The following is an 18,182-nucleotide window of genomic DNA, read 5'->3' on the forward strand; positions in this document are numbered from 1 at the left end:
GGCAATGCATCTCTCAATATTGTGTTTACTTTGTCTGCAATATTATTGTACCCAAAACGAACACCAAATCGTGGCAATAATTTACAAACAATTATTTTTGCAACTTTATAGCGGCGATGCATTACCGATACCACAGATTCAATTTCTGCAGCTAACAAAGTAGCGTCGGTACTAGGACTAATATCGTTCTCCCCAATCATTAGAACAACTACATCTGGACCTAAAGCAAATACGCTCTCCATATCCTTAGATATTACATCACGAACCTTTCTTCCACCCACACCCCTGTACAGAACGGAATGCGTTTCTCCCAGACCAAGGCTCGCAGAATACCTAATGTCACCATATTTCAAGAATTCATGAAAACGACGCACAATTGAGTGTCCAAGAATGACAACTGAAGTTTTACTCATAGAAGACATAATGAAATAAATTTACTCACCAAAATCTTGATAAAATAAATAACAAACTTTGAAACAACGTCCGTCCTCCAAGGATGTAGATGGGAGAAAAGGCAGAGTAACGCACCGCATGGTCAGAATTTCATTTGTTAGATTTTAATTGGTCAGATTTTGATTGGTCAATCTCTGCCTCTCCTACCACGGTAAGACATGGAACAAAATTAACATTACAAAGCACAGCTATACAGTATTTCAGACTTTCACATTCAAGGAGGACACTTATTGATTACAATAAAAAATTTTAAGTAAACTTAAATTTATTTATGAATAATAATGTAATATTAAATTACTCGTTTTAATTTATCAATTTACACAAATGTTCACAATTGATCAATATGTTGTAAATTTTGCTGAGCTAAACTTGAATCAACAATGCAAGGACAATAATGCAGTGCAATAAGAATAATACGGGACAAAACAAGATTTAAATCAACTTGATCTTAACAGCGATCAAAAATGTCCTTCAAGCATTGATTGCTCATATTATTCTTCATAGCAAATGCGTCTTTATTCAGGTATTGTCTAATAAATATAAGGAACTATTTTTTGCTACTTAATTTACGGTTCTTAACAATTTAGGATATTTCCTCAAATTAATTGTATTGTGATATAAATTGATACTTGAAACTGTTGAAAAATTCAAAAAAAATATTTTCTTTCTTACATGTAGATGCTTAAAAAGAAAATGCGCATGAATACATTGATAATTGAACGCCTGCATGTTTTGTCAATAGTTACACCATTATTTAACAAAGTAAATAGTCAGCTACGTTTTAGACTGCAAAAAAGAAAATCTGGGGAATTTTTGTCTTTAAGGTAAATCCTTTTAAACAGACTTCTATTCTAATAAGTATGGTGGCATACATTTCTGCCTTCTACATGCAAGATAATTTATCTGATCATGATAGATAGGTATGTATAGATATGCAAGTTATTTATGTCAAGATAATTGTTTAATATGGCGGCATGTTTCTGCAAGATAAGTTATGTTAACATGCAACAGAATTGTGTAAACATTCGACTTATTCATCTCAACTTGCAAAAATATCATGGAGACATGCAAGTGACCAATCTCTTAAGAGAATTTAATTTTAAAGTTTGTAAACATGCATGCTAACGTCATTATATGACATCATACAAGCAAGATGCAACAGGAGGTATCATGTTGAGTTGTGACTTAATTATGTATGTTAACATGCCTCATACTTATGTCAACGTGCGACTTATTTATGTTAACATGCAAGATAATTATGTTATCATGCAGGTTAGTTATGCAAACATGCGAGATATGAAAGTTGACATGCAACTTATCTTATGTGTTATTATAAATAAGTTGCATGTTAACATAACTATGTTACTTGTTAATATAAGTCACAAGTTGACATAAATAAGCTGCATGTTAACATAAATAAGCTTCATGTTATAATAATATCTTGCATGTTGACATAAATAAGTTGAAAGTCAACATAATTATGCTGCATCCTGCATCTATGATGTCCGATGCTGCCGTTGGCAAGGACATTTACCGTTTCAAAGTTATACTCTTTGATAATAGTAACTTAATTTGAATGGATACATAATTTTCTTGCAGGTAGACATAAGTATTTTGCATATTAACATATTTTCTGCGCGTAGGGATCAGAAATATGCCATCATAATAAAACATAGAAGTTAATATGCAAGAAAATTATGTAAACGTGAAATTTATTTATGTTAACTTGTTTTAGTAGCTGCTAGTATACTGTATCAAATAAACATTTACAATTTTCATTACATCGGAGCACCATTTGAAAAGGAATGAAATCATTCAGAGTGGATTATGTTATTTATTGAATGAACAAACTTTTTGCCCATGTTGTCAAAATTACAATGTTACAAAGTAAAGAAAAAATTAACATACTTAAATATTTTAGACCATTTTTAAAATGACGTTTGGGGTCTTCAGAACTCAGGGAAAAATTATTGGGTCCGTATTTTTAGGTGAAAAAAAAAATCTTTAAAATTAAAACATATTTGTTGACGGAATAAAAAGAAAAAAATGTTGTGTACTGGGATGAGAAAAAAAAATGTTAGTCAGGTTATTTCTAGACAGAAGGTCGGGGGAGAGGGCAACCAAATATTCTTTTATAAAAAGTGATCTTAACAATAGATATTAAGTGATGCAAAATTTCTGAAGCTTTGGCACTATTTTGAAAAAAAAAACAAACAAACATAGGATTTGGGGCGCGGGTGGTTAGCCTCCCATTAGCCTATGGCTTACAAGCCAATCAGAGAGCTTGACTAGTTAATATAGGTATGACGAAGACAATGCACATGCATATATAATTATTTCTATTCCGACTTCTCTGTTGTAAAATGATTGATCTTATAACGTGCATTTACTTCCAAGAATAAAAGGACGGTGTAGACTGGAACAAGGTAAGGTTTTAAAGCTGGTTTCAAAGGTCTTCTTGTAAATGAAGAAAGACTACCTGTACTAAAATACAGCTAGAGAAATGTGATTGACTTTTGAAAAATGAAAATGACATTTTCCTGTATCATTCTGCACTTTTTTCTTCTTTTTTGCATTGTAGATTTGTTTGTTGTTCATCACGTGTATATAAATTTGTTTTTTCTTTGTTTGTGTTGGAGAGGACATTCTAAGTTGGAATAACTTGTGTCTGATCCCATTGATTATGTTTCAATAAAATATATAAATAAAAAAACATTTTCCTTTCATATTAAATCATTTGCGGATTCAGGAGTGTTGGGTGGTGTGTTTTCCTGTAGCTAGTGATGTCACAAGGCCATTTACTGTTGTCAGAATTTTTTCGTCAATCTTTTCGTACTACTTTAAAGTTATACTCTAGCAAAAATATATTGATATTTTTTTTTAACTTTACTGAACTGCATGAATATTTTTTTAAATGTAAATTTTGCTCTCAGTATAACCAGTAATTTCAAAATCAGATTTACATTTTCGAATGGGTCAGGTCTATAGTTTAAAGATATTGCCGTCAATTAGTGTTCCTTTTGTTCTCTGCTTGATCTTTTCTAAAGGACTTTAAGCTTGATAACTCGTTACTGTTTCTTATCTCCATATTCTACCGTTCTTTCAGATTGTAACTCTTTGGTATCTTGTTGCTACTCAAAACACAGGACTATACTATGTAATATTTAGTTGCATGTTCGATCTTATCGTATGCATTAAATTAAAAAAAAAATAAATAAATAAACGGATAATGTAGATTGTGACAGGGTTAGTATTTTAAAGCTCTAAAGGTGAACCTCTTTAAATTTGATACCTATATGTATATTTGTTCATTCAACTAGGAGAATGCATTTGGCTTGTAAAATTAAATATAACATTTTCCATTTGCAGATTCAGGGGGTGGGGAGGGGGGTCTTGAGAACTCCTACAATTTTCCTAAATTATTTTTCTTAAAAAAATTAAAGCATGGATAAACAATCAGGATTATTTGATTTTATATCAAATAGTCAATATTGATTTTGAGACACCCTGTATTGATTGTTTAAACTATGCATGAGTTATCTTGCAAGCTGGAACTACGTACGAGCTAATTATACTCGATATCCGGTATACCCCTGCCGAAAACCCCACATGTGTATTTTGAACTTTGAAGCAGAAGCATGCCGCCTGTGAAAACTAAAGACAAAAGTAACAATCGGAAGAGGCCGATGGGTTCGCCAGCTCGGGCAAAGGGGAGAAAAAATCGTCGCACTCGAGGCCCCGCTGAGGCACAGTCACAGTGCCCGGAGGAGGTACCAGTTCCCGAGGAGCCCCAAGGCTTTCCCCCCGCAGACGTGAGCATCTCGACAACTGACACCCCGGATGCCGCTACAGCCACACTTGCAGTCAATGCAGAGGAAATCATCCCAGAGTCAACTGCGCAAGGAAATAAACATCTCTATACATTAGGACATACTCCTATTAAATTTGATTCACTTAAAAAACATTTAAATGGTTATGAACATTCTCAATTTCTGCTCCAGGGTTTTAAATTTGGGTTTAACTGCAGTACCTGGGTCCTAGGAGAGCGCGGTTAAGTAAAAACCTCCCAAGTTTGTACAAAAATTTGTCCACAGCACACCAAAAAATCAAAAAAGAATTACAACTCAACCGAGTAGCTGGGCCTTTCCCACAACCCCCCTTTTTAAACCTTCAAGTGTCACCTTTGGGTCTGGTCCCTAAAAAAGATGGGGACATGAGGTTAATACATCATTTATCATACCCTCATGAAGATTCAGTCAATTTCTTCATAGATGCCACAGAATGTTCAGTCAAATATTCGAGTATTGACGAGGCAGCAGAAGTGATTGCAGAGCTAGGGAAGGGAACTTTTTTGGCAAAGTCAGACATAAAATCTGCTTTTAGGCTTCTACCTATTTCCCCAGCTGATTTTGATCTGTTAGGCTTTAAGTTAGAAGGGTTCTTTTATTTTGACAAAATGGTCCCATTCGGTTCCTCAATAAGCTGTGCGCTTTGGGAGAAATTTGCACATTTTTTGCATTGGTTAATTGAACAACATACAGGCAATAAGTTTATCTTGCACTATTTAGACGATTTTCTTTTTTGTGGATCCAAATTTTCTTCAGTTTGCCACGATACCCTTGACAAGTTTAAGTCCCTGTGCAAAGAATTGGGTGTTCCAATAGCGGAAGACAAAACTGTTGGACCATCTACTCAACTTGTGTTTCTCGGTATCCTTTTTGACACCAAAAACATGACTATGGCTTTGCCAGCAGAAAAGTTAAATAAGTTAAGGCATGTCATCAATTCCTTCCTCGCCTCAAAAAAGGTTACTTTGCAAGAACTTCAATCGCTCATAGGTCAACTTAATTTTGCTTGTAGGGTGGTTGCCCCTGGTCGTGCCTTTTTGCAGGCGCCTCATTAATGCAACAATCGGAGTTTCAAAACCTCACCACAAAATTAGGCTTACTAAAAATATTAAGCAAGACCTCCTTATTTGGCAAGTATTTCTGAGATCATATAATGGTGTTTCAGTGATCAAAACCCAATTTTTAGATAACCAAACCATACAACTTTTCACTGATAGTGCAGGGGGAAGCAATGGAGGATTCGGCATTTATTTTGGGGGGAAATGGGCATTTGGGTCCTGGCCTCAGTCTTGGGCTAATTTGGGTATCACCAGAGACATGACTTTTCTTGAAATGTTTCCAGTTATGGTAGCTATTACACTATGGCATGGGTGCTTACAAAATACAAAAATCCTTTTCCACATTGACAACATGGCAGTAGTACATGTCCTTAACACACTATCTTCTAAATCAGACAGAGTTATGAATATTGTCAGAAAGCTTGTATTACTTTTACTACAGTATAATATTCAGATAACAGCAAAATACATTCACACAAAAGAAAATTGCATTGCTGATGCTTTATCTCGTTCGCAGTGGACCAGATTTCGACGACTTGCACCAGAGGCAGACCTGTGGCCCACACCACTACCACGCCACATTTGGGACATTTAGAACAGGAAGCTACAAGACTTTTGTATAGGTCGTTAGCACCCAATACTCACCAGGCTTATAACACTGCATTAACAAAGTTTAAAAATTTCACTGCTCACTATGGGTTGGCTCAAAGCTGGCCTGTCCAAGTTCATCAGCTGTTACAATTCATTGCATACCTTTCAATCAATAACTTCACTAACAGAACTATATGTCTATACATTAGCGCAATATCTTATTACCACAAAATCAACGGGTTTCAGGACAATACAAAAAATTTCAGTGTCACAAAATCTATGGAGGGTGTTAAGAGGTCCGGTAGTTTTAGTAAAGACATGCGACTCCCCATATCATTTAAGCTGTTTGGTAAAATTATACAGAGCTTAAAAACAGTATGCCGCTCACCATTTGAGACTGCACTTTTTTCCGCAGCCTACACTCTTACATTTTTTGGCCTGCTTAGAGTTAATGAAATTCTAGCTTTGTGCATTACAGATATCTCCAAAAGCAAAGCTGGTCAATTTTTCATAAAAATAAATAGATCCAAAACAGATCAAATAGGCAAAAGTTCAGTTCTGCAAATACAAAAATTACCAGACACACAATTTTGTCCAACAGCAACAATCGAGCCTTATTTGCAGTTAATACCCCCCAATATAGATACATTGTTTGTTCATGTAAATGGTACACCGATTACCCGTTTTCAATTTCAGGCAGTTTTGGATAGGTCCCTCTCATTTCTCCAAGTGCAAGGTCACTATAGGTCTCATAGTTTCCGCATCGGCATGGCCACCGAATTGGCAAAACGCGGAACTCCTGATACGCAGATTAAAGAAATGGGTCGATGGAAATCTAACTCATTTTTGACTTACATCCGCCCGCAATAAATCCGACTGTAGTTCAACCCCCCCCCCCCCCCCACTTACAAAAAAAAAAAAAAATTACACATTCCAGGCATACCCCACAAATACCATACAAGCAACACCCGCACACACAAAGATGCTCTCAAGTAATTTTACCAAAGCATTTCAGATAAAACAATATGGATAGTTGGATCTTCAATCCCATACTGGGCCGGACTGGCTGCAGCTAGCAGACCTGGTGGAACCAACCTAAACTTAAAGGCGTCAATCCTGTGGAAGGGAGTAAGAGGACTTAAATGGGAAGAGTTTCAAAAAACTGTAAATGAAATGACAAAAAATCAAAGCCCACCAGACTTTCTTATCGTACATTTAGGTTCAAATGACCTAACCACAGAACAAATCACTTCAAAAACTTTCTCAGAAAATGCACAATGTACATTACTTAGATTTAATGCATTATGGCCAAGTACCACCCTCATTTGGTCTGCCATCCTACCGAGAAGGTATTGGCACTTTGCACCTTTGGGAATGGGAAATAAAATTAACAAAAAACGTATCAGAATCAATAAATGTATGAAGAATTTCATGGCTGACCAAGTGGAGGGTTTGTACATTGGCCACGATCACAACATTAAAGCCTCAGAAATAGATCTGTTCCGAACAGACGGGACACACCTGTCGGACATAGGCAACAACATATACTTAGATAATATGCAAGCTGCCTTAGAACATTTTATCGGGGGAAGGGGTAGTCACTACCCACCATCCGACCTTTAATTAGGCTATCAGCTCCATAATTTGATTTAGATGTATATACTTGTATGTCATTGTTTCCATTAAATCCAACATTGTTTCATTCTAGGAACATCTGCATATGTTAATTCATTGTGTTTGTTAGCACAGGACAGGCTGTTATATTTTGTTCATATATGTGGTAATATACCTTTTTGTATCATACTAAGTGTAATGCTCACCTATGGTTTTAATAATGAAGTTGATTAAGTATGAAAAGGAGTTGCTTATTTTCAACCTTATCCTATATCTGGGATAATATTTCTGCTTTTCTGACAAATGGAAAAGTTTATAATGTAAAAGGTTTTTTTGTGGGGGACATTGTTCCAATGTCTGTGGCGGGACTGGGGAGTCCGCAGTGGTAGGTGTTGACACTTTCTGCTCCAAAACCTGGGTGTCTCCCCCCACTTGCTCCCAAAGCAAGGGGTTTAAATACAGGATTTAAATTAAAGTGTATATTAAATTAAAATTTAAAAGTCAGGACACAGTTAACTGTTGTCAGTATTCTAATGTTTTTGGCATAGTGGGGCCCACACCGGGTATGGCTGGGGCCACATCCACCTCACCTGAGTGAGGGGATGCTACAGGCTGGTGCATGTAACAATTAGGCTTGTGTATGCCTCCCTCATGCAAAAGTTAAACCAGGTAGCACTGCAGGAGACAGGGTGAGAAGGGCAGGTCATGCCTGCCTCCTTAGAACGCTGGTGATCGTTCAGGCTTGGGCACTGATGTTCACGCAGGCCCCCAGTGTGTCCCTTTCATGTGAAGTTAAACTGGTGCACTGGACGGCTCCTCAGTTTCCCCACAAAAAATGTTAATGCGGCCAACATCCACCAATTTATATTATTAACATAATAAATGTTGAAACAGTAGTTTGTTTTCAGTTGTCTCTCAGGAATTAGCATGTAGAAAACAATGATAACCAAAGTGTGTTTTAAAAGCAATGTCTTATGGGAATTTGGTCTTTTTGGTGAATTCAATAATTAATCAGGATTATTTGATTTTATATCAAAAAGTCAATATTAATTTTGAGACACCCTGTATTGATTGTTTAAACTATGTATGAGTTATCTTGCAAGCTGGAACTACGTACGAGCTAATTATACTCGATATCCGGTATACCCCTGCCGAAAACCCCACACGTGTATTTTGAACTTTGAAGCACCCACCCACCCACCCCTTATATAAAAAAAAAAGATACTTGGTTTTTGTTTTTGTATATTTCACAGGTCAGCAAAAGACATGGTACCAGAAGTAATTTTGGCGACAGGAAATCCGGAAGGTCCTTAAAGAAGACCGAAAGATGTGTCTCAAGACTAGCAGATATGACTTGGATTCAAACTGTGATTTTTGTGCCTATAAACAAACTTTTATTTCTATTAACTTTTTCATTCATATATGGGAATTTATTGTCGCATCTATTTTTGGGGGGCTGGGGACTGGGGAGTCCGCAGTGGTAGGTGTTGACACTTTCTGCTCCAAAACCTGGGTGTCTCCCCCCACTTGCTCCCAAAGCAACGGGTTTAAATACAGGATTTAAATTAAAGTGTATATTAAATTAAAATTTAAAAGTCAGGACACAGTTAACTGTTGTCAGTATTCTATTGTTTTTGGCATAGTGGGGCCCACACCGGGTATGGCTGGGGCCACATCCACCTCACCTGAGTGAGGGGATGCTACAGGCTGGTGCATGTAACAATTAGGCTTGTGTATGCCTCCCTCATGCAAATGTTAAACCAGGTAGCACTGCAGGAGACAGGGTGAGAAGGGCAGGTCATGCCTGCCTCCTTAGAACGCTGGTGATCGTTCAGGCTTGGGCACTGATGTTCACGCAGGCCCCCAGTGTGTCCCTTTCATGTGAAGTTAAACTGGTGCACTGGACGGCTCCCCAGTTTCCCACAAAAAATGTTAATGCGGCCAACATCCACCAATTTATATTATTAACATAATAAATGTTGAAACAGTAGTTTGTTTTCAGTTGTCTCTCAGGAATTAGCATGTAGAAAACAATGATAACCAAAGTGTGTTTTAAAAGCAATGTCTTATGGGAATTTGGTCTTTTTGGTGAATTCAATAAATAATCTGATTTCTAAAATAGCATGTTTTCATCATGTTTTCCTTTATGAAATTGAGAATCAATTAATTAATTAATTAATTAGCTAAATTGTGTCAATTCAAACACATGATTATACATATATTTGATTGGGGAAATGGTAAGCCTTGCTCACATCTGAATTTATTGTTTATATTGCTGATAAAATTCAATGTTATGATTTTTTTTTAATCATGAAAGTTAGAACAGATATTATGCCTATTCTAGTCAGCACTTTTTCTGATATACATTTTTTTTACTTCATTGAATTACATCAATAAACTACTACTGGAAATGCAGGTGAAAGTCCTGTCAGGGGTTATAAGAACTGGGGTTTTGTCTTCGAGGGCGAAGACAATTTAAGGAGGGAGGAATGTAATTGTTTGGGTCATGGATATCGGCCTGAATAGCTCAGTGGAATCAGTCGATTCCCGGTACAGCAATACATCTTCTCCCTCCCTTCCTGTTACAGTATAAACAATTTCTACATCGAGGTTAATTATTGATAAACATGTTGATGAAACAAGAATTTCAGCAATTTCGTTTAAAGTCATCATTTCGTAAGTTCTATGGCCCATACAATACCCTTGTCAGCAAATACAATTTATCATCGAGTCAAATGCTGACTGAGTTTTTCATACTAATTGCTAGTCCATTTTTATACACTGTTTTGAAGACGGATTTTTCCGTTATTTCCCGATCATGACAAGGAGCACACGGTGGGTGTGACCGGTCGGCAGGGGATGCTCACTAATCCATGGCACCTGATCCCACCTCTGATGTTTCTGTGGTCCGTGTCTGCTCTGCTCCAATTTTGTATCGTTAATTGACTTTTGATCTGGAATACTGTTCGTTATCTCATTATGTTTCATTCAAATAATTCATGGGACCATACGCAGTCTCCTCCTACTCTTAAAATACACATTAAATATTTTACCTAAATAGTTTCAACCAATTATTTGAATTTTCTGCTCCGATAAAATTTCACTGTTCAGATTTTTAAAAAAAACAAGGTGATCATACGGATTCATAAAATAAAATATAGTGAAGTGGGTCTATAATATATTTTTTTTTCTGACAAAAAATATTTTAAGCTTTTTATTTTAATTCATCTATTTAATAACTACTTTAATAATATATTTGCTAGATTTTTCACAATATTAATGATAGAATTATCATTTTCAAATTAAATCTTATCATCAAATCCAATCTATCATTGTAAGGGAAATGGACTGCATGACGTTTTATACTAATTATTAGGCCATTCTTTACACACTGAAATTTAGAATACGAAATTTATGTTCACTTGATCAGGACAAGGAGCCCATTGCTAGCTTGTGTGACCGTTGGACAGGGGATGCCTAGGATAGAACCTCTATAATTAATAATTTATTAGAGTGTATTTTCACGAGCCCTAGCGAAAGTCAATTCGTGGCAAAACACGCAATGTTTGTAATTTATTTGTTCTCGGATGTGATATACAAATCTTATGTCAACGTAAGACCTAGATATGAGTCACAAAATTCATAAATGGTTAATAATTTAGTTAATCTATGTTTCATAAATTAAAAAAATAATAAAATGATGTATAACCATAACTATAAGCAAAAAAGCTATTGTTTTACCTTAAAGTGATATATAATTGTCGTGTTTTGTTATCTTTTCATGCACTGCTTGTAATTTTGTCTTTCAGATGGCGCAAAATCAAATAACCAGTCTTCAGCAGCTGATCACGCTCACTCAGTCCCCCAATCTGTCCATGCACCATTTAAAAACCCAATCGGGAGATCACCATTACATACTTCTCCGACATAAGTGGGTAAACCAAGCGTGTGAAATTATACATTACAAGAGAACTGTCCACACAATCTTAGGATTGATAGACATACCTTTAGTAATCGCAGTCAAAGAACAGTATAATGGAGCGCAATTCCAATTAGATATCAATCAAGGTTTAGATATAGTAAACAATGCCAAATATCTAGGAAACCCGGACGATATTGCAACAGCTTGGTGCAGATGGCATGAAAGAGAGGGAGAAAAAAAGGAATTATATGTCAGGTAGCAACTCCGAGAATCTGGTGATGTACATATTGACAGGGGAAACACAATCAAGCCTGGTTTTTGACATGAAAGATGTACTGATATGCGAATTGCACGAAATTTTATTGAAAGGAATTGTAAGTTTCACTACGCCTCAATTTTTCAAAATTCATTCTGAAAAATTTGCGACTGAAGTAAAGAAAACCCTAGACACAAGGTCTTGGCTATCAAAAATAATAGAAAAACCCAAGAAAATGATTCTACAACCGCAAAAAATAAACATACCAGATATTCTCAAGAAACACATAGATAGAATGTGTGAAGAGCAGGGAATCCGCCGGGAAGATGTTCTTCAAAATAAAAATCTTTTATTAGATATTTCCATGCAATTTTTGAGTCTTTGCGACAAAACTGTGGTATACTCCTTGCTGTTTTCACTTGGGTTGAAATTGATAAGTAGCGCATCCATTATAAGACTTTGGTACGAAGAGAGAAGAGGCAGAACCCCAATTCATGTTTATAAAAGAGAATGGGTAAAAAGTATAACTGCAATGTTATGTGCCGTACTTGGTACTTTTTTGGGATGTCTAGTGGGATTCCGGTACTTTGCATCGACGTGTCATCCTTTTTATCTGGGATTCATTTTCAATATCTGTTCTAGAATCATCGGAAAAGTTATGCTTTCACAGAAGTAGCTAGACGTTATTTATTCATTCAAAACGACAACCTGCTTTTCTTTTTCGTAGAAACAAAGATTTTAAATATAAAACAGGAATGGTAAAGTTTGTAGTGCATTGACTTTAAACTATTGTGATAATATTTTCTATTATTCACCCTCTAACAGGTTTGTTTTTAAATAAAAGTGCCATTGAAATGCAATACCTTGAAGAACAGATTATTATGGTGTTTTTCTGAAAGACGAGTAGGACTTTCGTTATGATATTAAAGTAGATAGCAATAACTATACCCAAACGGAAAAGATTTTTAACAAACTACTATTAAACCATCAACAAACTACCAACAAACTATATTTTCGTGGTTTATTAAAGTAGTTTGATAGTATAGCATTTATTAAAATACAAACAAACCACTGTTTCTAAAAATAAGTAAAGTGGTTTGTTAGTCTTCCATTTCTGCTGATTGTGATTTCTTTATAGCTTGTTAGACTTGGTATCTTGCAACAGTGTTTTCTTAGTATAGCATTTGCATCTAACCACATGGGAAATTACTTTACAGACATGTTTAGGGTTGATTATCTAGAATTGTAGAAGTTTCCAAGAACAGCTTAATCTTTACATCCGATGTTAGCCTATTTGCGCCAATTTTCAAAAAACCAAGCAGGTCAGAAACAAAGGAACTTGTGAAGGGACATTCAGATTGTTAGTATCATTCTATAAGATCCCTGACTGGAAAAAGCAGCAATTAACATTATTGAAAGATGGATCTGGATACAGAAAAGGTATTTAAAGCATGTCATGAAGTTCCTTTTTACCTAAAACAAGGCTGGACTACAGTAACCTTCTGTGAATGTGTATGTGTATGTTTTTTATTAGCTTAGGGTTTTTATTTATTTTCAGATTGACCTATAATTCCTATACTAGTTTAGATCCTTAGTTATGCATTGGATTATGGGATGTATATTTGAAAATTGGACAAAAAAGATGTCGTTCAAAGTTGCAATAAGGCCAGAAAAAAAGGAGAAACTACATCATTTTCCATGCCAGATGAAGCAGTGAATATTTAAAATTCAGCTTGAAGAACATTTTTTTTTGGTGAAAAATACTATGAAGATGTGCACAACATGAATGAGAATATGTGACAAGTACATGGACGTTGACTTGGTCAAACTGCATCTCCTAAACAAAAGGGAACACGTTGGAATGTTGCACTTGCATTAGCTAAACTTGTCAATCCTGGAATTTAAAATACTTTAAAACAAGACTTGTTGAATATTTCAAAATGTGACTGTTTTTGATGTTTTCAAAGACTTGTGGATTTGTAAAGGAAAATTCTAATTTAGTGTTTTGCTAATGGATTTGTTACCTATCATTTGTTAGTGGTTTGTTAGAATGGTTTGATAGTAGTTTGTTAGAGTGGTTTGATAGTAGTTTGTTAGAGTGGTTTGATAGTAGTTTGATAGAATGGTTTGATAGTAGTTTGTTAGAGTGGTTTAACAGAAATTTGTTAGAGTGTTTTGATAGTAGTTTGTTAGAGTATAGTTTGTTAGCTCATTTGCATGTGATTTGCTATACTATTAAACTACTTTCAAACCATAGTGGTTTGTTAGTAATTTGTTATATTAGTTTGTTTGCCCTTTTTTCTGTATGGGTAATTTCAATTACCCATCCCTATTCCCACTCCCGCTGCACTATTATTTGTTTATCCATTTTCACCCTCTCCTCTGAACCAATATGTCCCCTTTTTTACATCTTTGTATACAAGGCTTTCACTGTGAAGATTCTTTAGAAATAAACAACGTTATTTAGTGAATATGGCGTTATGAATAGCAATTGCTCTGCTGGCATATTCCATGATGCGCGCTAGCGCATCTTGGAAAATATGCCAGCAGAGCTATTGCTATTCATAATGCCATGTTCACTAAATAATCGTTGTTTATTACTTATATTTGCATTCTTTGATGTTGTCAAGAATATCAGAGGAAATCCTGGCTTACATATGGATCTGGCTTGTTGTCTTCAGTAAAGAAAAACACACGGCTATAAAATTAGTATATCTGATCATTGCACCTTTTCTCTAATAATCACAAACAATTTATAGAGTATTTGCCTCGTAAACACAGTAATCTGGATACAAGCAGCGCCGCCGTCACATCCCATCTCCTAATTTTTGTTTTCATTCAGTTCTGACGTCATCGATCAACGTTATTGAAACCCTCTGACAAAAATCAATAATTTAACCTTATGATGAAAAAGAGAATGCTTTAATAATGATTATAACTCCAGAATGCTTTTCTATGGCTTTTAAAGTTTTTTCTATTTATTTTTAAGAGCTGAAATCGTTCTTGAAATAGACATATACTGCTTTTTCTGAATGTTTCATAACCCAAGTGTGAAGAGTTATCATTCTTTGTAAAAATATGCAAAAATATGATAAGAAAAAATAAAAATATGGAGTTGTCTTCAATTTTTAAAAAGTTTTATATTGCAATTGAATACATTGACCAAAATGAAATTTTTAAAGATATCAATCAGCAATTTTAAATTGTTATGAGTTTCTTTTTTTCCAAAAAATATTATTAAACACTTATATTTATTCCTTTTACGAAAAATTTCATAGATATAATTCTCAACACCCTGCATGAGTGTAATAGAATTTCTTCTACACGAGTGTGATAGAGCAATTGCACTCATAGTCGAAGCAAATGCTTCTATAGTCCTATGAACGCACTTGATGGCTACATGTTCATATTGGGAGATAGTAGTAGATATGCAAATATATATAACATATAACATAACAACATTTCATATTTAATTTCAGTTTGATTTTGAAATGCCACATTTATAGAGCACAAATAAAACCTATGGAAAAAAAATGTATTTGTTTGTAAGTCTCATTATCTATAAATTTGAACTGGGATTTTAATTCTTCAAGTGTAATCCAACTTATACCCATATAGCTTCCTTTTTAAGGAGGAAATTCTTCAGAATCATGTCTTTTTACATATATTTAATATTGTCTACAACCAGAATGAATTTGAATATCCATATCTATATTGAATTCCCAAACTTCCTGAAAATCCTTGCAAACAAAGATACATAGCGGGCTCTAGTAAATGTTCTATCAAGCTTCTTTCTTTACTCCTCGCAAAATATTAACAGTGGTGAATGGGAAAATTCAGGAGTACTGTGCAACAATACTTAAAATTCCAAGGCACTTTGGAAAATTTGAAATCACAAAACTTTATTAAAATCAACCGTATAAACACTCATAACTTTTCAATTTTTATTGGACCAACTAAGACAATGAAATTAACAAGTTTTCAATTGCTTTGTTTGCTGATTTGTCGGACATATTAATCTGACGATTGGATTTGTTATCTTTGGAAGATATTTTTAACTTTTTTTACTTTTCTATACAACAAAAACATGCAAACCACCCCCTACTGTAACACTCTGAAGGGGGGGGGGGGGGCAAAGTGATATTTACTTAATTGTTTTTAATATATGTCTATGCACATATCTATATGTATCTCCAGGTAAATATAGTCTTTAGGCCATGATCTTGAATATATCATTAAAAAATCTTTTTTCCCACCAAATTCTCTACAAAAACTGGAGAGAATATCCCCTTAGAATCGAGAAGGAAATACTTTTAGAAGTATATATTGGAGCCATTCAAATTATTCATTGAAATTAAGGCATACGTTGGTAGTGAAAATAGATTCGATTTTTACAATGAAATGCATGTTTCTATGGAAAACCATTTCACAGGAATCAATGTCTTTTTTTCAGTTTAACCGATATTTTAAAATTGTTTGCTCAATTTCTATTTAAAATATATAAATAACAAAAATTTGCTCCGTCAAGTGTCTTCAAGTAGCAAATGTTGGACGTTTTTTAACAAAAACAATACTGAGCGTGAAATAGTCCGGTCTAATATAAGAGTAATACAGCATAATACCCTTTGTAATAATAATATCCTTTGTCAATCCAATGTTACATGTTTAAAACTTCTCAAGAAAACACTTTGTAATAATAAGCGATATCACTAGGCAAGCATCTTCAGGTAGAGCGATTCAAGTTTTTGTAACGTGTTGAGGGGTCGTATGTGGTTGATTAAAATATCTCGGTTAAGATTGATATTTCAAAACAAAACATTTTCCTCTTAGAATATGATTGGTTAAAATGATTGGCCTCCAAATATATACAAATATGGTCCTTACCTTACTAAGGGGAAAATCACACTTCAGGTCGGCCTTATATTTACAAAAGTAACAGGGGTTCACCCATTGCCACCGGACTGACACCAGCATTGCCTTATTCAGGCTCGTAGTGTCAGTCACATTGTTAAGTCTTAGCTAATCTCCTTGTGGTAAGCCTCTGACAACAGAGGATACGGAATTGTCCTTATTCAGGACGTACATTCATCCAATGCTATCAGAAACTACTAGTACTAGTATTTTCTCACGTATTTCTATGAAAAGTTTTCCTCTTTTATTGTGACCCTCCTCTACCTACGCAGTTTTTGATATGAATTAACTTATTTAATTGGGCCCTTATAACACTATACAATTCAAATTTCTAAAACGATTTTAGAGTTTTAGACTTTTAATAAAATATCTTCAATTTCTATATTTCAAAAGCTCAAACTGATTTCGTATATTGGAATTTAATATATTAGTTAAAAAAACATAAACTTTCAAATTTCCAAACTGGTTTAACATTTTGAGTTCTTAGATTTTTACCTTAAATGTTCAAAATTCAAATTTAAAAAAAAAATCAATGATTAGTCAATTATGTTTATATGTTTCTATGTACACATTGTACTATTAATTTGTACCCTCTTTTTGACCCTATTCTTATCCTACAAGAGTCCATGCATTGATTCAACAATGTGTCTGCCTATATATAATATAACAGTTCATTAGAATAATGTTTTTGAAAGTTCTACTTTCATACTTCTTTAGTAAACGTCATACCAGGCTCAGGAGCCACAACTATATGCAGTTTAACTACTGGCCACCCTTATAACAGTTCCCACCTATTAGAGACTGCTAGCATGTTCCTGTTCTGTTGTGTAGTGAGTACGCTATTGACTCTCATTTACTGTGAGTGTCAAGACATCACAATAACAAACTTATGATAAAGCACATTACGAGGGCTTCGATCGAACAGTTTAAGAAATCAACTTTTATATCAAATAATGTAAAGCCCGTTAAACCAATTATTCAGAGTAAAATGTAATACACATTATATTCCATCTATGAAAGATTTAAAACGTCTACAATTTCAAACATACTCCACAAATCAAATCTTAGTAACTACACAGCTAATTTTTTGGGAAAAGAGAATAAATAAGCAGAATATTAGCTGTATGAAATATCCCAGCATTATGTACAACTGAACTCTCAGTCATCATATGTGACAGCAGTTATCCATGTCCTCAGTAAGTTTAAAATGCTGAATAACACCTCATTCCTAAAAAACACTTAACCATCAACATTTTCATGTGTCAAAACAAATTCTAGTTCTATACATGTGGATCTCAAAGTTCACATTGATATATGCTTGTATTTCTGATCGATAATTCCTCGTTTTCGGAGACCAGGTTTTCCAACAATTTTTTTTAAATTCGCAAGGGAATTAAATTTCAATGCAATCAATTTTTTTTATATTAGTTAGAAGCAGAATTATTTCGACATTTAGATATATCGACGACGTATTGTCAATTAATAATGGTAATTTTCATTCCTACGTCGATACGATATATCCTGGTGAG

This window comes from Saccostrea cucullata, unplaced genomic scaffold, assembly GCF_032062105.1.
Source record: "Saccostrea cucullata isolate Sc308-1 unplaced genomic scaffold, CSIRO_AGI_Scuc_v1 ctg2924, whole genome shotgun sequence".
Classification (NCBI taxonomy): domain Eukaryota; kingdom Metazoa; phylum Mollusca; class Bivalvia; order Ostreida; family Ostreidae; genus Saccostrea; species Saccostrea cuccullata.